Source organism: Anolis carolinensis, chromosome 4 (genome assembly GCF_035594765.1).
Source record: "Anolis carolinensis isolate JA03-04 chromosome 4, rAnoCar3.1.pri, whole genome shotgun sequence".
In the NCBI taxonomy this organism is placed as follows: domain Eukaryota; kingdom Metazoa; phylum Chordata; class Lepidosauria; order Squamata; family Dactyloidae; genus Anolis; species Anolis carolinensis.
In genome coordinates this window covers 10,979,769-11,002,039 of record NC_085844.1, presented here as the reverse complement: position 1 = coordinate 11,002,039, position 22,271 = coordinate 10,979,769, and the positions used below count along the sequence as shown (strand labels likewise).

The following is a 22,271-nucleotide window of genomic DNA, read 5'->3' as shown; positions in this document are numbered from 1 at the left end:
CAGCACTAAACCCAGCCAACGACAGATCTGGACCAGACTTCAGTGATATTACCTAACATCCCAAAACAAACAATGCCTTCTTCTAATAACCCAGGCACTGCTGGGTCCCCAAGCTAGTATAATATATAATATTTGAATATTTCTTGGGGCTCCATGAGAAACGTTTGCTTCAAAAAGCACTCCATGGCTGAAAAGGTTTGAGAACTCCTGCTCCAGATCATAATCTCTGTTTTTACTTTCAGGTGTCAAAGTAGGGGGATGGCAATCAAATTATGCTTGAATATTCAGCCCCTCTATAGGGATTTGCTTGCTCTTGGAGAAGTTCTTGACATGCTATATTGCTGTGTCTCTATTGAGTTGTCCCACTACATCTGCAGTTGCTGGGTAGATTCTACAGGGACTAACAGTTGATTTAAAATGTTATGTCTGGCAATGTCTAGGTCTTCCAGTATGCCACTGTAGTCAATTTCCTCCAGAAATACTAGTGGACCATATTATTTATAGAGAGAAACTTCTATATCCTTCAATGAGATTATGTAGTCAGTTTCCAATGGAATTTTATCATCGTGTCATGATAGAAGATTCCAAAATTCATTTTAAAATAGCATTTTATTTGGAGTTTTTCACTTTCATTGGGTCCTGTGCCCCTAAACCCAGAAAATGTGGAAAGATGCCTGCCTATTCCAACTTCTTCAGAGAGTAAAATCTTGAAAAATTGTAAAATTGTGCTCAGCTTTGTCAGTCTTGTAGAACAAATAAGGAATGAAGTTGCACTTTGCCAAAAGATATTTGTAGTCTTAAAGGAAATGGCAATATGAGCTTGAGCAATCACTTATATGGCACAAAAAGACAGTCCTTGATCTCCAGGATAAATGGAAAGCTGAGAGTGAGACATTTGTCCACACATATCAGAACAAACACAAAAAATGGGGTTGTGAAATATGTGGTAAATGGATATTTAGGAGATGCTCAGGGTTAAAATGTCACTAGAAAATTGGATGTCAAGCATTAGGTGCACTTATCGAGGTCCGTCGGGACGTGTGATCAGCGACTCTTGGCACTGAATGTTGTTCTTGACAGCTCCGTTAATCTCTCACTTCAGCGAGTTCTTTATTTAATTTTATTTTGCTTTAAAGAAAGTAGAGAAAATGCTAGGGAAATCTCACTGCAAGAAAGCAAAGGATTGACTAGGAATTCGTTTCTGGAAGGAAAAAATGAGTAATTTCAGCAATTTTTTTCTTGCTGTAGGGCAATAATGGAAAACCATATGTGTCAGGCTCACTTCAAAGGATCAGTCTGAACGCAGATCAAAGATAGCTGCTCTCAAATTCAATCTTTATTGAAGAATACATGACTTTGGAAAAGTCGAGAATGACCTAATGTTTACATACATCTAATTTTATCACTTCTGATGCAACGTAATATCACACGTAAATATCATCATCAAGCCCCACCTTCTGGATCACATTTCTACCATGATTTCTATTCCCACACACTACAGCAATTATAATTGTTTATACTTTCAACTCTGAGTTCCCAGGCTCATTTTATCTTCTCCCGCCAGGTGCTTGCAGGGTTGTTTTATGTTATGAAGTCAGATTCAGGGCTTGGAAATTCAGCCCTGGGATCTGGCTCCATGACATGGCGCCCTCGTTCTCTTCGTCCTCCTCTTCGGTTCTTCTTTCATCATAGTTCTGAAACAAATCAAACAATAACTCTATGTGTCCATTTTGTCCAAAGTCCCCATATACTTTTTCAGTAAGCTGCGATGGAATACTGGGTGTATTTTCCCTAAACTTTTTGGCAATGCCAACTGGAAAGTCACTTCATTGATAACACCCTGTATTCTGAATGGTCCAATATATTTGGGGCCCAGTTTTCTTGAAGGTAGCCCCAATTTGATGTTTTGGGTACTTAACCACACTAGATCTCCTTTATTTAATTTATCGCCTTCCACCCTCTTTCTGTCTGCGAACGCTTTATACTTTTTGTGTGCTTCCTTTAAGGATGCAGTCACTTGACTCCAACATTCTAGCATTTGCGTTTTCCACTTCCCGGCCTCTGTTTCTTCATTTTCTGTCCACCTTGGCAACTGGGGTAAAGGCTGTATTTCATACCCGTAAACTACTTCAAAGGGGGTTTTATTTGTTGCTGAATGTATAGTTGAATTAAAGGCTAGTTCCGCAAAAGCCAACCACCTAGACCAGTCATTTTGTCTCAAGTTAGAGTACATTTGAAGGAACTGCCCAAGCGTTTGCTGAGTACGTTCCACCGCCCCGTTTGTCATAGGGTGAAAAGCAGAACTTAGACTCCTTTCTGCTCCTAGCATTTCCAAGAATTTTTCCCAAAATTTTGCTGTGAACTGTACTCCTCTGTCACTGACTACTCTACTGGGACATCCATGTAGTTTGTAAATATGATTTATGTACAATTCAGCTAGTTTCTCAGCCGATGGTAGTTTCGTCAGCGCTATAAAGTGAGCCTGTTTAGAAAACAGGTCTAATACTGTCCAAATATAACGATGTCCTTTGCTAACCGGCAGTTCTCCCACAAAGTCCATAGCTACACATTCCCAAGGTCTGGTAGGTTCCGCTACTGTTTGTAACAATCCCATAGGCTTCCCTCCTCCCGATTTATTTCTGGCACAATCATCACATTGAACAACATGATTCTTTATGTCCTTCCTCATTCCTGGCCACCAACAATGTTTTACTATTGCCTTTGTTGTTTTTGTAATTCCTGTATGACCAGCGCTCTGGTTGTTGTGAAAACGATGCAGAATCTTAATCCTTAATATTGCTGGGATATACAGTTTCTTGTTTACAAACCAAAATCCCCCCTTCTGTTCCCCCTTTTCTGCGTTGGACGCGATCCATTGATCTCCTTCATAAGACTGTTTAAGTTCATTTCCCCAGTTTCCTTCCCCGCCGAGTTCAACAAAAGCCATGTCCTCCTTTTGGGTTTGTGCTCTTGTCCTGACAGCTAAGCCCCATTGTTTGTCAGAGAATATTGTCCCCTCTTTTGCTGTGGTTATGCCTTCGTGTTGAGGCATGCGTGAAAGAGCATCTGCCAAGACGTTCTGCTTCCCTTGAAAAAACTTTAATTGGAAATCGAACCTGCTGAAGTATTGCGCCCATCTAATTTGTTTGGGGGACAATTTTCTAGGAGACTTTAAATACTGTAGGTTCTTATGGTCAGACCAAATTTCAAATGGGATTCCGCTTCCTTCGAGGAAGTGTCGCCAGCATTCTAAGGCTTTTAATATGGCTAATGCCTCTTTTTCCCATATTGGCCAACTTTTTTCAGTTTCGCTGAACTTCCGGGACAAATATCCACAGGGTTTTAAGTTCCCATTTTGATCTTTTTGCAATAGTACTGCCCCATACGCACAGTCTGAGGCATCGCAATGGATTATGAAAGGGCTCCTGATATCGGGGTGTTTTAGGATGGGTCCTTCAGTGAAGCATTCTTTTAAGGTTTCGAATGCCTTTTGGCATTCTGGCGTCCAACTCAGTTTGGCGCCAGGAGCTTTCACTTTTGCTGTCTCCCCTTTCCCTTTTGTTTTTAAAAGTTCTGTAAGGGGTGCGGTTATTTGCGCGAAACCTTTTATGAAGGGTCTGTAAAAATTTGCAAACCCCAGAAATGATTGTAATTGCCTCCTTGTTTGAGGCACTCCCCATTCTTTCACATCTGCTACTTTAGCTGGATCCATAGCTAACCCTTCTGGAGATATCCGATACCCCAGAAAGTCAATTTGAGTTTTATTGAATTCACATTTGGACAGTTTTGCGTACAGCTTTGCTTCTCTTAGTCTCTGCAAAACTTCCCGGACCAATTTTACGTGCTTTTCCTTATCTTCAGTTACGATCAAGATATCATCAAGAAATATGAATACCCCTCTGTACAATAACGGGTGTAGTATTTCATTTATAAGCTGCATAAAGCATCCGCCTCCGTTTTTTAACCCGAAAGGCAAAATTTCGTATTCAAAATGGCCGAATGCGCAGGAAAATGCAGTTTTCCAAGTATCCTCCGGTTTGATCCTTAATTTATGATACGCTTCAATTAAATCCAGTTTAGTAAATATGCTCCCTTTCTTCAATACGGTAATTAAATCCTTGACTAAGGGCATAGGGTATTTATTGTCCTTAGTAATTGCGTTTAAATTTCGATAATCAATGCACAATCTTAGGGAGTTGTCTTTCTTTCTCCTAAATAACACTGGGGCCCCGAGAGGAGAATTGGATGGCTTAATGAAGCCTCGCGCCAGGTTTTTATCAATGTATTTCCTTAATTCCTCCTTCTCCTGCACAGACATGGGATACACTTTTGGTTTGGGTAAGTTTGCTCCTGGGGTTATTTCAATTTCTACTTCTATATTCCTTTTGGGAGGCAATTTACTGGCCTCTTTCTGATTGAAAACATCCACAAAGTCCCTGTATTCAGGTGGCAATAGCTGTGGGTCTATTTCCCCTGCTTCATCTTCCTCGTCCTCCTCTTCTGCAATTTTGCTTATCTCCCATTGCATCTGCTGTTCTTTGAATGCTAGGCTTTTTCCTCTCCAATCTACTTCAGGATTTGCCTGTTCGAGCCATGGTATCCCTAATATTATGTGGTATGTGGCAATAGGGGCTATCACAAAGGATATTCTTCCTTCCCATTTGCCTATTTTACATGGGATTCCTCGTATTTCCTTTGTAGATACTTCCCCAGCAGCGACTGATCCATCTAGCTGCGAAAATGCAATTGGGGAGTCAAGCGCCATCTGCTGGCATTTCAGCGCTCCTGCTAACTCCGGGGTTATAATATTTCTAGAACACCCACAATCCACAAATGCCTTGCAGGTGGCCCGATTTTCTAGCCCTGAGAGGCAGATGGGCACTACTATCATGCGGTTGTCCCGACTCACCAGCTTTTCTGAAGATTCTGGGGCTTGCACCTCCTCTTCCGCGCGCCTCCCGGTTGCTGGCTTGGGCTTTGGGGCTTTTGGCGGCTCCCCCTTCCGGGCCCAGCATTCTGCTGCTCGATGGCCCGTCTTCCCACATACAAAGCATCCCGGTTTAGGTTTGTTGTCGTCTCCTCTGGAGGGAATCCCCGGCCTCCCTCCGGGTCTTTCCTGCTTCCTCGTTTCTCCTCGACCCCTCGCCACCGGTCTCTGCTGGCCGCTGCCGCTCCTGAAGCGCTTTACTTGGGCCAGGGTGGATTCGACGCGCCCCGCTAGTTGAATCCATCCCTGGAGCGTTTCGGGGTCGTCTCTGTGCGCTGCCCAGCTGAAGATCTCGGGGCGCAGTCCCTCTTTAAATAACTCCACTTTGGTCACTTCAGACCATTCTGGTACCCTTTCCGCGAGGTGAAGGAATTCCTCTGCGTACTCGGGCACTGTTTTGTCCCTCTGCTTTATTCCTTTCAGCTGGTCTCGAGCCCTCAATTGCTCTAGCCGGTCTCTGAACCGGTTTTCCAGTGCGGCGAGGAAGCGGGGCACTGACCTCAGGCATGGGTCGCGTCTGGCATGAAGCTGCACATACCAGCTGGCTGCTCCTCGCTTTAGTGTGTTGCCGATGGCTCGAACCCTGCTTGCCTCGGAGGGGAATGTGTGTGCATTGTCTTCCATGTATCCTCTGATGCTAATTAGAAAAAAGTTCAGTTCATCTGATTCCCCTCCGTATTCTAGTTTGAGATCTTCCCTTCTAGGCATCCATTCTGCAGCCCGTTGATGCTGTCTGGGAGGCATGGGGAAGGGTTGCATCAGGTTTCCTCGGGCGGCTCCTTGGAACACGCCGCGCCCCACTCCGGTGGTCATTCTGCGCGGCTCCCGAAAGTCTGCCGCCGCTGTCGGCTCTTCCGCCCATCCGCATACTGGCCTTGCTGTAGCCCCCTCATCTCGCCTTTCCTCGTCGTACGGCACATCCTCCTCCTCTTCCAGGATCCCCCGCTCCTCTCCGCCTTCGTCTGCCAATCCACTGGACCCGATCCCTGGCCCCAGTGGCCTTTCCACTCCGACGCCCATTCGGGGGGTTGGGAGCTCTGTTGGAGATGGCGGCCTCAGAGTCCCCAGGGCTCGCTGACGCTCCACTTCTCGCGCCATTCTGTCCCGGAACTCCAGCTCCCGCCAGTATTCCTCATCTCCCTCGTCCCTTGCCGCCACGGGGCTCTGCGTTGACGCTCGCTGGCCCCTCTGGCTCCAATCTCCTTCTTTACTTGGTTCTCTCTCGGCGCCATATCGGCTGGGCTCCTTTTGGAGATTCTCTTCCAATAATGGCACCAATCTCCCCACGGTTTCCGACAGCCTGGATAAATTAGTTTCCAGGATGGATAACCGCAGGGCCACGGTCTCCGGCATACTTCCTCCAGATCCCCAACTGGTTTCTGCAGCCGCAGAGACGCCTCTTCCTCCCCTGGGAATTCTCTGGGTCACGCCGTTCGGCCTGGGGTACCCCGTAGAGGAAGCTATGGCTTGCAGCGTTTCTTCTCTCTTCGGCCGGGCCCCTTGCAAAGGCCTCTCTGCCCCATTTGGGCTTTGATCTCCTTCTTCACTCATTATCACTTCACTGCGAATTCCGCAGGAGGGTGAGAAATGGATTCTCGACTTTAATGTCGGGCTCACTTCAAAGGATCAGTCTGAACGCAGATCAAAGATAGCTGCTCTCAAATTCAATCTTTATTGAAGAATACATGACTTTGGAAAAGTCGAGAATGACCTAATGTTTACATACATCTAATTTTATCACTTCTGATGCAACGTAATATCACACGTAAATATCATCATCAAGCCCCACCTTCTGGATCACATTTCTACCATGATTTCTATTCCCACACACTACAGCAATTATAATTGTTTATACTTTCAACTCTGAGTTCCCAGGCTCATTTTATCTTCTCCCGCCAGGTGCTTGCAGGGTTGTTTTATGTTATGAAGTCAGATTCAGGGCTTGGAAATTCAGCCCTGGGATCTGGCTCCATGACACATATGGCTTTTGAAGAATTTTATTCTGTGCAAAATTTGTACATGGATGTTTTGCACAGACAATAGTATTTTCAGTTAAGGAATCAGCATTTACTGCACAGAATTGATCTATTTACTTCCATGGGTTCATGGAACCAAACCCCAGAAAATAGCAAGGGCCTGCCATGTATTAAAAAAAAAATTTGAAATTTGTTCATAAAGTATCAAGAAACCTTGTTGCATATCAGAACTTTGGAATAAAGAGAATCTTCACATTTTGGGAGTTATTCTGAAAGACAATTACAGGTAGCAGATCTCATTTTTTGAACAGAAATTTTAAAAAATGCAAGACACAGGAATATGTCTTCCTGTCTTCAGGAATATGATTTTCTATTACTTTAGTCTGCCGACAATAATCATCATAATGAAACTGCTCTGATTTTCCCAGGTACGTTATTTTTAAAAAATGGAATACAGTGTTCCCTCACTACTTTGTGGTTCACTTTTCTCACCCTCTGTGTTTTGTGAGTTTTTAATAAACAGTATAATGGTGTAAATTACTTCACTGACCTTCACTTTAAATATTTCAACCAAATGCGGAACCCTATATAAATCTAGGACCTTGGAGAGCTCCTTCAAAGTTCAAGTTGAAACCCAGAGTAGATTAGCCATTGTCAGAAACCTACCAGTTGGCACAGATTGCTTGCTGAGACACAAAAAATTGTCCATATTTTATATATTTATTAAAAAACAGTATTTTCTGCTGAGGAAAATGTTTGTTGCTTGTACAGCAAAAGCTGTTTTCTGTGCAAAACAATCACATGAGAGTTTCCTGCAGGGAAGATTCCCATAAGTCCAGGAATCCCATCATCGGGGCTTCTCAACACGCAAAAAACACAGTCTGAATATTTTTAAAGTAGTTGTTTTTTCTCCCTAATGCAGACACAAATATGTAGAGTGCAAGAACATATTTTCTTTCATTATTCTTAAACCTGTAGACAGTTTCATCTCCGATACAAGAAAACGTGTAAAGAGAAAAAGCCAGTTATGGAGTCTCTGTGGGCAGATGTTCAGCTCCATTTAACTTGAATCCGTCATTGAAATGGAAAACAAAATCAAATTCTAGGGGATGTGTGTGTGTCTGTTTGTATCCCAGCCTCTCAAAAGGATGTATGTTGGCATTGTTTTAAAAATGCCCAAACACTTGAGTGTAAAATACATTTGGTTTCCTGGGAATTAACTCTGATAGTGCAAACTTGAAGCCTGGGGAAGACACCAATACTTTGTCATCATTTTTTCCTCCCAAAAGATAATTTCGAGAGCCTGAAACATGCAGCACATGGTGAATGTGCTAATACTCCTTTTATTATGCATTGGAAATTTGAAATCATTTGAAATAATGGGATATTAGGTAAGCTTCTTATTTTGCCTAATGGATTTCACAGATCTCCATCTTTAAAAACATGGCAGTTTTAATGTTTCCATTGCTGCTGCTTAGTGTAATATTGGTAAAGGCCCTGTTCTCACATCAGCTCAAAGCAGTGGAAGCTGGTGCCTTCATTGTCAGTGCAGTGGTGCATCTCCATTAGCTTTTCAAACAAACATTAAATGAGATTTTTTTAACCTATGTTGTACTCCACCTCGAGCCATAAGGAGAGGCACATACCAATTATTATTATTATTATTATTATTATTATTATTATTATTATTATTATTATTATTATTATTATTATTATTATTATGACACAGCAAACAAGATAGATATGCTGGATTTCGTTTCACAAAATCACAAGTTGAACACTTCCCAAGTGTTTAGGACTGTGTGATGTATTTTCAGATGATGCGTGCAGATCCCAGCAGGGTGGCCTTTTGCAGTTGGCAGATCGTAATTTTGTCAATGTCTATTGTTTTCAAATGCCGGCTGAGATCTTTTAGCATGGCACCTAGTGTGCTGTTCACCACCGGGACCACCTGCACTGGTTTCTGCCAGAGTCTTTGAAGTTCAATCTTGAGGTCCTGATAGCAGCTGAGTTTTTCTTGTTGTTTTTCGTCAATGCGACTGTCACCTGGGATGGCGACATCAATGATCCAAACCTTTTTCTTTTCCACAACTGTGATATCTGGTGTGTTGTGTTCCAGAACTTTGTTGGTCTGGATTCGGAAGTCCCACAGTATCTTTGCGTGCTCATTTTCCAATAATTTTGCAGGTTTGTGATCCCACCAGTTCTTTGCTGCTGGGAGGTGGTACTTGAGGCATAAGTTCCAATGAATCATTTGGGCCACATAGTTGTGCCTCTGTTTGTAGTCTGTCTGTGCGATTTTCTTACAGCAGCTGAGGATATGATCAACGGTTTCGTTGGTTTCCTTGCACAGTCTGCATTTTGGGTCATCAGCTGATTTTTCGATCTTGGCCTTAATTGCATTTGTCCTGATGGCTTGTTCCTGGGCTGCAAGGACCAGGACTTCTGTCTCCTTCTTCAGGAAGAAGCGGTGGATGCTGCTGATTCTGGACATCCATCGACAAGTGAGCTACTGAATCAAAATACAAATGTGACTACAGATGCAGCAGAAATATACAATGCCAGAAAACCGCACAATTATTATTATTATTATTATTATTATTATTATTATTATTATTATTATTATTATTGCTACTACTACACAAGATGTAGAATCTATTTTGAAGAGAGAGATCCAACACCTTGGGTAATCCCTTTCAAGTGCAAACTAAAATCCAGGTATATGTGCTAGTTCCTAATAAAAACCAATGTATTTCCAAGCTATAGATGGATAGTCAAAGAGAAGTTCTGAAATGTTACAGCACTGTGGAGCTCTGCTGCAAAAATGTGAGATGGCATAGGTTTAGCATTGCTAACTGGTTGGGGAAAAGTGGACTTGGGGAGCCAAATGGCCCAGGCTTCTCCTGAGCTTTTACCAGCAGCTTATTATTCAGCAATCAGTAAAGCTTTCAGCACATGAATATAAGCATTTCCACCTGTTCTTCTGTTCAAGGCATAGGGCAGGAGCCAAATTTTAAGAAGAAAAACAGTAAAAACAGGACACCCACCACAGCTTAGCACAGAGGGTTAGAAGCAGAAAAGGCTCTCTAACAGCAAGTGAGAACATTAGCCTGTGTTGTCCATACAGATTGTCAGTAGCCCACCAGAGATCCAGCTTTTCAGTATCTCACCACAGATCCGGTCATTTCTATATTTATTCATATGTGCTCAGAATTAAACTTAGAGTGCATACTCTGTTGCACAGCTCTAATTCTTTTCCTCTCCTTGTGTTCACCAATCACTGATTAGGCTTTGAAACATTTCTAGTTGTATTAATCTTTACATTAAAGAAACACTGAAGATTTAAGATGGCTTCAAAATATTTGCCTTATTTTGTTATTACAACTGTCCTCAAACTGACTCAGGTTACATCGGCACTGAAGGTATATCAAAAACACAGTGTTCCAATGACACATAGTGTGAATGTGCAGAAGAACATGGTTTAGGGATCTTAAACCAGTTAAGCAAAGTCATAGCGTACTCCAAAATAGACCCAATAATGTGCATTGGTGCATGTAGGTGTAAGCCACATCACATGGTAAAGCTGTTTAATAGGCATGTGCGATCCATGAAAAAAATGGTTAAATACTTGCTTCAAAAGTAGGGGGCACTGGAGCTTTGTTTCTAAAGTCATTTCCAATTTTTGAAGCAAAAAATTAAAAACATTTCTAATTTTCTTCTTGCCCTGAAGTGGAAAGTCAGTCACACACCAACCTGGGTGGAGAGTTCTAGTTTGGGGTTTTGCCAGCACATTGCAAGGGAAATCCTGGTGAGGACATTGCAAATCCAGGCTCACTCCACTTCTGTAAGCTGGTTTAAGAATGGGAAGAGGAAGTGGTTTGCAAGGGAGAGCCTGCAGAGCAATTCAGCAGCCAGCCAGCCAGCAATGCCTTTCGCAAATCCAGGCTCCATCCACTTCTGACACCTGTTTTAAGAGTCCCATAGAAACCAACCACTCAAGGACGGGAAAGGGGATTTCTCTCCTGAATAGCAACAGCAGCCAGCCAACCACCAATGCCCTTTGCAAATGAGCTTGCAACCCTTTTCAAAGGAGCGAGGCTCCCTCCTTAGCAAATGACCACTCCCAGAAGGGGATTTCTCTCCTGAACAGCAATGGTTAGTTGAATTAAAACACTTTCTCATATATCCAAAGGTTATCTGAAGGTATTTCGAGGTATGGGCACCAACGCTTCGAACTGGAAGGTTAATTCAGAAGTGCCAAACCACCTCGGAACCCAGTTCAATATTAATATGTTTAATGAATTTATTACAATTAACGACATTTTCAATTTTTTTTTTTTGCTCATGCCTACTTTAGCAATTTGCACATGTACATTGGGGCAGGGAGGGTTGGAAAAAAATCCTCCAGGGTCATGAAGCCACTAATACTGTAGAAGCTGGAAAACCAGGTCAGAGTCCAGAATCAGTCTCTGCCCTTTATGGTTGATAAACTGCACCTTTACTTCATTTCCACCTTTGACACTTTCATCATTCAATACTTGGCCAGTATAGATGTGCCCTTGGACAAATGTGTTTACCCCCTGTGTTGGCTGCATAGCAGAGGGAGGCACATTTGCTGGCTTCCAATGAGAAGAACGCTACTTAATCAGGTCATGGTGCTGTGCACCATGATGTGATGAAACAGGGAAGAGCAAAAGATTTCACCATAGAGCAATATACTCCAAGACAAGATTCTTGTGGGTCCCTGAAACCATGGATAATAGTGAACCCTATATTTTGACTATATCTGGGCTGAAAGCTTAAGATTGAATCACAATGGAAGATCTAGAGCAGGGGTTCCCCAAACTTTTTAAACTGAGGGCCATTTCACGGTCCCTCAGACAGTTGAAGGGCTAGACTATAGTTTTTTACAAAAAACTATGAACAATTTCCCATACACACTGCACATATCTTATATTGAAGTAAAAAAACAAAACGGGAACAAATACAGCCTCATTGTTAATAATAATCATAATCATGATAAAAATAATAAAGAGGGTTGGAAGAGACCCCTTGGGCCATTTAGTCCAACCCCCTTCTACCTTTGTGTAGCACAAGCAAAAGCACAAGCAAAGCACCCCTGACAGATGGCCACTCAGCTTCCATGTTGTTAATAATAATAATAATAATAATAATAATAATAATAATAATAATAATAATAATAATAAATCACACAGTCCTAAATGCTTGGGAAGTGTTCAACTTGTGATTTTGTGATATGAAATCCAGCATATATATCTCGTTTGCTGTGTTATGCTGTGTCCTTCTGTCAATAATAATAATAATAATAAAGAGGGTTGGAAGAGACCCCGTGGGCCATTTAGTCCAACTCCCTTCTACCTTTGTGCACCAAAAGCACTAGCAAAGCACCCCTTAATAATTAATTAAATAATAATTAAAATACCATTATAAACAAGTAAAGAAGAGGAGGGAGCTGCCACCGCGAGGGCCGGATAAATGGCTTCAATGGGCCGCATGTGGCCCCCGGGCCTTAGTTTGGGGACCCCTGATCTAGAGAAACTCATAGACACTTCTAGAGGCTAGATTTTTTAGAACCTGCAAAAGTGAAACATGGTTTTTGAGTCCATGGCTAAGTGGGGTTGGTCTGTATTAACATCCGTTCAGTCTGACATTAACAGTCGAACACTGAGTAAAAGGTTTCTGTAGCTGCTGGTCGGTCTTTCTTTCCTGGAAGCAGCCAACCAAACAAGACAACATACAAGGTGAAGAGAATCAAGTGGGAGACATGAACATTGAAGGGAAGAGAAAGACGATAGCCTGGCTGTGATGAGACTGTTAAGTGAAAAAGAAGAAAAGAACCCCTCTTGGTGCTGTTGTTAGCTACTTGGCCCAGTCCCTAACCTCCAGAATAGCAAAGAGGTATTGAGAAGCAGCCAGCACAGCTGTGTGAGGAGCACACACAAAATGCAGAAGGAACCCATGAAAGGAGAGGAATTTTGCAGTTGCACCTGCAACTCCTTTGACTGCATTTTCATTGCAGAAAAATAGAGAGATGCACCTAAAGGATGGAGAATTTGGCACCTTCCCCAGGTGACCTCAATTGCATTGAAAGGCAAATTCACACCAGGCTTTGTTGCTTCACCTTTCTGCTTCCAGCTGTCCATAGTCAATTCTAGCCATGTAGCAATGTCAAGAGGTTACTGTGCTTTTTGGCTGAAGGACTGGAGACCTTTATCAAAAAATACAAAGCATAAGTTTCACTAGTGAAAAAGGCAGCATAGCCATTGCAGCTGGTAAATACTGGAACAGAAAAGATGTGGTTCCCACAGTGTGTCAGCAATTTAAATTTAAAATAGTTTACAGGCATACAAAACGTATGTCCCACTGAAAAAAAATTCAACAAAACCAGTTAATTGCCAAACATCTGTCTAAATAAATAAGCTTCTTTGCCTTTATCTCCAAACATCTCAATTCCTTAGAAGCAAAGCTAGCAATAGGACTTGGCAGAGTTCCTTTTAATGGTTTCAAGTAGCCAAGATGGCTAGGCATTCCAGGTGTTACAATCCAAAAAGCAACATATCCCTATGTTCTGACTCACAATGGTCCATCTGGTTTGAATCTCCTGATTCATGGATGTTAACTGCATGTCTAACAAGGAAACAAAAATACCCAGCCACTCTAGCAAGCTGTTTTGCATCATTTGGAAAGAACAAAAAGAACACCCCACTTGATGCTCAATTATGACAGGTCCCTCCTTCATTTCAGTCTTGGTCAGTGATGCCTTTCTTCTTCCTTTTTGCTTTTTAAAAACAGGACATGTGTACTTAACTCTCTCAGCATGCCGGAAGGCTTTTAAAATGCCATCACGCTGATGTTAAAATAATAAGGTTCACTGAGTTGGCAAAAAATGATTGCCTTTTTTATTGTTGCTCAGCTTGCATCGGGAAGCTGCAACATAATTCCAAAGGTTATGGCTTTTAAAGCAGGAGAGTTGCTGTGTCCTTCCCCTGAATGCTAGTTGAGACAGGAGGAAGCAAAGGTGGGAGACCTGTTTGTATGTTTGTATGTGTCCAGCATATATGCTAATCATGCCTCCTAAATATGAATCTGAATTCAATTCAGTGTTCTTCCTGCCTTTAATTTTCTGTGATATCTTTTTCCTGCTTTTTTTTTTTTGCCTTGCATGAAGATTTTCTTCCAGCTGGACTAAACACATTACAGAAAAAAAGGAACTCACAAAATGAGTCAGGGATGGGGGTGTGTTGGGTTGTTTTCCTCTTTTGCCAAACATAGGATTGAAATTCTTTGGGGGAGATGAGGAAATCAAAGTGAAGATGAGAAAAAGTAGCACTGTGTAATCACTTGTGACAGCTGCCTCTCGATGCTGCAGATTTTCAATATGAGATGAAGAAGGGATGGAGGGGGTTATAGATTCCTAGAGTTGGAAAGAGTCTCAAGGATGATCTAGTTAGTGGTTCTCAACCTGTGGTTCCCCAGGTGTTTTGGCCTACAACTCCCAGAAATCCCAGCCAGTTTACCAGCTGTTAGGATTTCTGGGAGTTGAAAGCCAAAACGTCTGGGGACCCACAGGTAGAGAACCACTGATATCTGCGATGGAAATCCTTCCAAATATTTACCAGCTAGCCACTATTTAAAAGCATCCAATGGAGAAGCATTAAATTCATAGAATCATAGAGTTGGAATAGGCCACAAGGGCCATCTAATCCAACCCCATTCTGCCAAATAGGAAAAAGGTAAAGGTAAAGGTTTCCCCTGATGTTAAATCCAGTCATGTCTGACTCTGGGGGTTGGTGCTCATCTCAATTTCTAAGCTGAAGAGCCGGAGTTGTCCGTAGACACCTCCAAGGTCATGTGGCCGGCATGACTGCATGGAGCACCGTTACCTTCCCGCTGGAGCGGTACCTATTGATCTACTCACATTGGCATGTTTTCAAACTGCTAGGTTGGCAGGAGCTGGAGCTAACAACAATCAAATCACTCCCAATAAATTGTCATCTACAATGAAGGAGACTCCACCATCCTCCAAGGCAGTATCCCATTGTAAAACAGCAATTGCTATCAAGACATTCTTCCTAATGTTTAGGTAGAATATTATTCCTGAAATTTGAATCCATTGCTCCATGTCTTTGTGTCTGGAGCAGCGGAAAACAAGCCTGCACCATCTTCAATAGGATATCCTTTCATATATTTCAACTTGGCTATCATGTCCCCTCTTAAGTTTCTCTTCTCCAGGCTAAACATATTGCCTTCCCTAAGCCATTCCTCACAGGGCTTGGCTTCCAGATCATTCCTCATTTTGGCCGCCCTTCTATGGACACGCTCCGGCTTGTCAATATCCTTAACTAACTCCTCTGTTCTTTTCTGGTGCAAAGTCATGATGCCATGTTTCTTCATATCAAATTTGTTTGCTGTCCAACTTTCGCTAAATAGAAATTAGCCCCATCGAAAAGCAGGCAGTACACATAAACATGTAAACCCGATGCTCTTTTCCTTTTCAGTTAACTAGATTGACTTGGAAAGAAGTTCATTTCTCCTCACTGCTCTTTCTGCCTCTTTTCTAAACAACAGAAGCTACATTCGAGCTTCCAGTCCCCAGGTGCTACTAAGTGGGAAATAAATAAATTAATGAACCCTGCCTCACAGCTGAGTAGCCCAGGTGTTGTCTTAAGCCCAATATTTATTCACTCAGTTTTCTAAATTAGCCCCCTACATACTAATGTTCTCCGGTTTGCATCCAACTACAAATAATTAATACACCCACTAAATGCTACTTCAGTGGAGTATAAAGCCCAATACAACTGCTAATAGTAACATAAAAGCCTACTGCCAGACACATAAAGGAAGTTTTGCAGCCCACTCTTTTCACAGCAACCAAACAAAGCTATTTCCACATTCTTAAGGAAGTGTGTTATTTAAGAGTTTCTGCATATGCCAGAAAATTCATAGGGGGAAATGGCACAAGAATAAAGGAATTAGATTTTGCAGAAAAATATTGTTTTGGGCACTCATTCCAAAAATCCTTGGTAAGTCTATGCTTTACTTTTGTGACGGGAGGGGGAAAACAGATTTTTAAAAAACCCACAGCAACAAGAGACTGAGAGCATCTAAATACATTTAGGAGTTGTGTGTGTTTCAAAGTGCAAAATGCAAAAGCATGACTGAAAGCAAACAGGTGTTTAAAAACACAGGTATAATCATTGGCATACCTCCCAGTGGACTGCATTTGGCTTTTGCACAACAATTTTGCTAGTTGTTTATGTCACCACTATTGCCATTACATTCAATGATATAGAGGAGTTTTGATTTATGAGTTCAATTAGTAAAAAATGATAATAAGGATTCTTTATTGTCTGATCTGGGAGGAGATCCATGGAGGTGTCAGCGTGAGTTACTACACTGCGTGATAGCAGTTTCTGATACGACTGATCTCCACTTATGCAAATATGAAATATATCAAATATATAAAACAACGGTAGAGCGACAATTGCCTTCTTAAGGGAATGGGTGCATGTGTAAGACATCAATAGGAGCCAGGTCCTGGTTGCCAGATTGTTTAATGAGAAGAACCTTCTAACTCCAGGGTCCTCAAACTTTGTAAGCTGAGACCTGGTTCATGGACCATCAGATAGTTGGGGGTCAGACTATGGTTTGGGAAAAAAGATCTATGCACATTGCACATATCTTATTTGTAGTGCAAAAAACATGAAAGAGCAATACAATATTTAAATAAATCTAACAACATAAACTTACCAACATTTCAATGGGAACTGTGGGTCTGCTTTTGGCTAATGAGATAGTCAAGTTAATGATGATTATTGTTGTTGTGTACCTTCAAATTGTTTCAGACTTAGGGCAACCCTAAGGCTAACATTTAGGTTGGGCACTGGGTAAATAACCTTGGAAGCAAAGATCCAGCCCATGGGCCTTAGTTTGGAAATCCCTGTATCTAACGCTATGATTTTTGACTTGATGAGGTCCCAGACCAAGGAAGGAAAAATGAAATATACCGTATATACCCGAGTATAAGCTGACCCAAATATAAGCTGGGGCACCTAATTTTACCACAAAAAACTGGGAAAACATTGACTCCAGTATAAGCCGAAGGTGGTAAATTTCAGAAATAAAAATAGATACCAATAAAATTACATTAATTGAGGCAGCAGTAGGTTAAATGCTTTTGAATATTTACATAAAGCTCAAATTTAAGATAAAACTGTCCAACTCTGATCAAATCATTATTCTCATCTTCTTCAATGTAAATGTGCTTATGCATCCTTTTAATAATAATAGAATAAAATAATACATGTAATAATAATAATAATAATAAATACAGGAAAATAATACAAGTAATAATAGAGTAAAATAATAAATGCAATAACATCAGAGTGAAACAATAAATGTATTATTAATAATAATAAAAATAGAGTAAGAAGAGTAAATGTAATAGTAGCAACAATAATAGAGAAAAATAATGAATGTAATAATACCAATAATAATGGAGAAAAATAATAAATGTACCATATATTCTCGAGTATAAGTTGACCCAAATATAAGCCAACCAGGACCCTCACCCAAGTATAAGCCGAGGTGGGCTTTTTCAGTCTTAAATAAAGGGCTGAAAAATTAAGCTTATACTCGGGTATATACAGTAATCTTTCAAAACAACCTGTTTGTAATATGGCCCTTTTTGTACTTAGTGATCTCTCCATTCACCAATAAACACCTACTTCTTTTATTTTCGGGTTTTCCCAGTCAGTCTTCATATGTCCATTTGCAATGCCTTTCCATTCCATTGAGTTATTATAATACACAGCAATAAAGATAATATGTGTTTTAATTGCGGCATTAGCATTCCAGTCATCAACATATAAAGCCCCAAGTGAAGACAAAAAAGCTGATATGCCATTTATTTCTAAAGATCACATTCCAGAACCTAAACACTCCCTTGCCAAAATAATTAGAAGTGGGGAGAGGGATAACTAACTACCAGCAGTCATTACTTTTTATCATCATGCAAAATGTGGTTTTGTATTTGTTTATAGATTAGTGAAATATGAAGTAATTATAACAGAACAACTGGGAGAGATTTAATATGACTTGAATAAAATTCTGACCACATCTGCACAAGGTTACTATGGCGATTAAAGTGGGTAGACTGAAAGCAATTGGGTGGCTTCTTATTAAACCATTTACCCTCAGCTGAAAGACAACCATCTTTTCAGAGACCAAGCAAACAGTGGCAAAGTTATTTTCCCACTGTATGTGTTTAACATGGGGAGTCCCTTTTCTTGGGGATTATATGTGTCTTGATACATTGGTGTGGTTTGAACTCCCCAATGACACCAAAATTAACACCAAAATGATTGTTTTTATGTGTTGTCGAAGGCTTTCATGGCCAGAATCACTGGGTTGCTATGAGTTTTCCAGGCTGTATGGCCATGTTCCAGAAGCATTCTCTCTTGTCGTTTCACCCACATCTATGGCAGGCATCCTCAGAGGCGTGAGGTCTGCTGGGAACTAGACAAGTGCGGTTTATTTATCTGTGTAAAATCCAGGTTGGGATAAAGAACTCTTGTCTGTTTGAGGCAAGTTTGAATGTTGCAATTGATCACCTTGATTAGCATTTAATGGCCTTGCAGATTCAAAGCCTGGCTTCTTCCTGCCTCAGGGAATCCTTTGTTGGGAAGTATTAGCTGGCCCTGACTGTTTCATGTCTGGAATTCCCGTTCTCAGAGTTTTATTCTTTATTTACTGTCCTGATTTTAGAGTTTTTTCAACTGGTAGTCCCTTGTGGCACAGTGGTTAAGCTGCTGAGCTGCTGAACTTGCTGACTGAAAGGTCTGTGGTTCACATCTGGAGAGTGGGGTGAGCTCCTGCTGTTAGCCCCAACTTCTGCCAACCTAGCAGTTCGAAATAGTTACTGCTCCGGTGGGAAGGTAACGGCACTCCATGCAGTCATGCCGGCCACATGACCTTGGAGGTGTCTATGGACAACACCGGCTTTTTGGCTTAGAAATGGAGATGAGTACCAACACCCTGAGTTGGACATGACTAGACTTAATGTCAGGGGGAAAACGTTACCTTTACCCTAGCCCGATTTAGGACAAGGAAAAAAAGGTCTTTGTGTCCTCAACGTATCAATAAATATTAAAGAAATATCCCAGAGAACAGACCTCACTATATATCTAGGTAATTAATTCCATTGCCCATTTTGAATGTGGGATTGAACCTTTGTGGGAAATACAGGATTGTCAGATCAAGACCACTACAAGCCTTGAAAGGTGTGAATCTAAACTTGATGCATTTCTGATGTCACTGGGGAAGAAAAAGAATAGGCAAAGTGGACTCCTTGGACAATCTACAACTCCTTGGAGATCAACAACAGTAATATTTTTTCAGTGCATTGCTCTCAAGTTTTCCCCATACCAGGAACCCTAGAAGAGAAGGACTAGGAAATGTACCTCAGCTCCAGGAATGATGTTCTCATCCTTGAAACAAACTAAGCTTAAATAAATATTAAAGCAGTCATGTATTTATTTAATCCTTAGCTTTAGATCTGGTTATATTTCTTCTCCCTTTCTCTTTATCCAGCCTTCCTCCGTGACCCAACCATAGAAGAGAATGAAAATTTGAAAACTATGATACAATTCTAGACTTCCAAGCATCACATACTGTGTGAACGTATGTCATGATGGTGCAAACTCAATATCATCACCAGGGGGGAAAGAAAGCATCAGAATTGTGGGTGAAGAAACTGTGTAAAGCTTATTGTGTCAGCAGGATACATTTCTCATGATGGTTTCATCTTTCTTAGCAGTGAAGTGAGATATGAGAGGAAACATACTGGGGCAACAGATTTCTCAATATGTTGAGCATATACCCAAAGTAGGGGTGTGTGTTAGTCCCTGCTTTTCTATCATCAGTTTTTCCTCTCTCAAGATACATATTCCAGAATTCCATTGGCAACACATACACACCTTTATTCCTTTATGGTTGGATATTATTATTCAATGTTCAACATCCTTATTCAGTTCAATTCAATAAAAGCAAAGATATATGGCTAATATCCATGTAAATGTGCATTCTCAAGTAATATACATTTGTCTTCTCTTACTGAAAAGGGAGGCATTACTCTTCTACTTAAGGAGAAACAATATAGTGAACTGGGTTGTTTGTTTTTCTGGGCTGTATGACCATGTTCCAGAAGCATTCTCTCCTGAGGTTTCACCCTCATCTATGGGAGGCATCCTCAGAGGTTGTGACCTCAGAACCTCTGAGGATGTCTGCCATAGATGTAGGCAAACTGTCAGGAGAGAATGCTTCTGGAACATGGCCATACAGCCCGGAAACACACACAACAACCCTGTGATTCTGGCCATGAAAGCCTTCGACAACACAATATAGTGAACTGATTTGTGTTTTAGACTAGGGGACCTTCCACACACCCATATAACCAAGAATATCAAGGCAGAAAATCTCACAATATCTGCTTTGAACTGGGTTTCTGGTCCACACTGCCATATATTCCAGTTCAAAGCAGAAAATGTGGGATTTTATTCAGCTGTGTGGAAGAGCTCTTCTATTCGTGGAGACCAAGATTTTAATTTTTGCCTGGAAAATTAGGGCAAGTTAGACTTTCTCAATCTAGGAAGAATTATGATAGCAAACCTTTTCTAAATAAATCTTACCAAGAAAATCCTGCCAAGGAAACAGGATCACCATTATATGACTTTGGCTCCTTCCACACTGCCCTATATCCCAGGATCTGATCCCAGATTATTTGCTTTAAACTGGATTATATTATTTCCCACTGTCAGATAATCTGGGATCAGATCCTGGGATATAAGGACAGTGTGTGTAGGGGCCTATGTTTCTACAATTTACACATGAACGTTTGGTTTGACCCAACAAGTGGGAAAACTCCAAGGAAGGAACTGTACTTACTAGGTGAGCTGGAAAGAGACTACTGTGACCAGAGCTAAGGAGTAGCTCTTTTCCCCTTGAGAAAGGTAATTGTACTTTCAGTTGAGTTTTTATGGGGTCACAAAAGGACACATTCTTTGTAGTGGTACTTCTATATTACATTTAAACCTATTTTGTATTTGTTTATGTCTTTCAGACCGTATCCAAATGTTGCCGTAAAACTGAGCAACACTAGCAGAAAAGTATTGCAGTCAAGTCCTGAATTTCCACCTCATTTGATGCATGGAATCTTTGGAAAAGTGCATATGTGTTAAAGTTCATATCTGATTCATTTTATTGCTAAACATACATCGGGATATAAATTGTGATTGTGTTTGCAATATTGAATTACAGTTGGCCCCAAAGAACCCAGAAAGTGAAGCACAAAATAACCAGCCAATTGGTCATAAAGACATAAATATATCTTACAGATTTGTGAAATCTTTAATATTTATTGATATGTTGAGGGTACATGAAAAATAATGCAAAATATTAATTTCCATTTGACTATTTCCTTGTACTTTCCCTTTGTTTGCCCCTTCTTGTATGATGTAACATGCCAAAATGTCTATAATTCATCATAGTTTCTCATTTTCACTAAAAACAAACTAGATTCTGATTACCAGCATGCGAAATTAGATGAAAATCCATTTGTTCAATTCTAGTAACCACAACTTTCTGGCCTAAAGAAAATATGGTTAACAAAAGAGTTCTTGGTTCAATTGTAGCATGTCAAGAAGGGAAAAGGTATGTGTATGTGCTTGGGCAAAAATAATATCCACATCTCAAATATTAAATTGAGATATGATTATGTAGACATGGCCATTATCATTATATGACTGTATTACCCTATATTTTCTATGAAACTCAATAAATATGAGTTAGGAATGGCATGAGACTGTGCTGTCACTGGTTATTCATGGCTCTGCAAAAGCCGTTGAAAAGAAAGTCTCATACTTCCTTTGACTGAATTTTAAACTAAGCCATCTGGGTGATGTTAATGTGTCTTATTAATAATTTTTATGCATCATCAGATACCAGTGTTGTCCTCAATACAAGTGCAGGTAATAAGAACATACTTCTCTTTGAAGGCAAGCTATCAATCCAATCCATTGGCTTTTCATTTTTTAGTCAAAAGGCAGCACATATATAGTTGCTCTTTTTTTCATTTTTTATGGTCGTAATAGTATCCTTGAGACTTTGATGATTTTATTAGTTTATAAAAAGAGTACTTTTCAATGAAAGATAAAGCAGCATGAGTTCATACCCAGTCCCCTTACTTATAGGTCCAGCATGGCTGGATATTAAGCAGTATCATCATGACC

At 40.8% G+C, this 22,271-nt stretch overlaps 1 long non-coding RNA gene across 1 annotated transcript in view; it reads left to right on the top strand.

Annotated features, from left to right (window-relative positions):
• The window catches only part of LOC103278485 (uncharacterized), a 98,549-nt gene extending 76,711 nt beyond the window's left edge, over window positions 1-21,838 (top strand). Inside the window, exon 2 of the long non-coding RNA XR_010005857.1 lies at window positions 21,104-21,838. This is a non-coding gene — a long non-coding RNA (uncharacterized LOC103278485). The remainder of the gene's footprint in view (window positions 1-21,103) is intronic.
• Window positions 21,839-22,271: the final 433 nt, after the last annotated feature.